We start from the raw sequence: 527 nt of genomic DNA on the forward strand, positions 1-527 counted from the left end.
CTAGGTTTAGCTGGCATAATGCATCATTTCATTCTTCTTTTACTTATTAATAACCATTTTAAAAATTGGAAGATCCTATCAATCTGTCTGATTTACTGATTCCCCTATCCCAAAGTGGAGCGCAAAATTTTTATTTTTTCAACATAAAGTTAGTTTAAAATACTTTTTCTTCAGAAAAAAACAAAGAAATCCGCATTCCCCACAGTCACTGGACAGGAATCTCGGCGTGGAGAAACCCGTTCCATTTCCAGAGGTCTACCTTCCCCTACCCGGGTTCCCGCCGCTCCTCAGCGCCCAGACGCACCTCCTAGACCCGCCCCCATGCTTCTTCCAGCCTTCCTCCTTCTTCTCCCACTGCCTCCGCCCATTCCCTCGCCCACCCGGGAAGCTCCGCCCCTCCAGCTCCGCAACCCAACTCCTTCTGTCCTGCTGTCGCTTTCCTCTTTCCCCGCCCCCATGGCTGCCTTCGATTGGCTAAACCTGCTGGGCCGCGGCGGGGATGCGGCGCAGCCGCATTCTGATTGGCT

This window comes from Nomascus leucogenys, chromosome 11 (assembly GCF_006542625.1).
Source record: "Nomascus leucogenys isolate Asia chromosome 11, Asia_NLE_v1, whole genome shotgun sequence".
NCBI lineage: Eukaryota > Metazoa > Chordata > Mammalia > Primates > Hylobatidae > Nomascus > Nomascus leucogenys.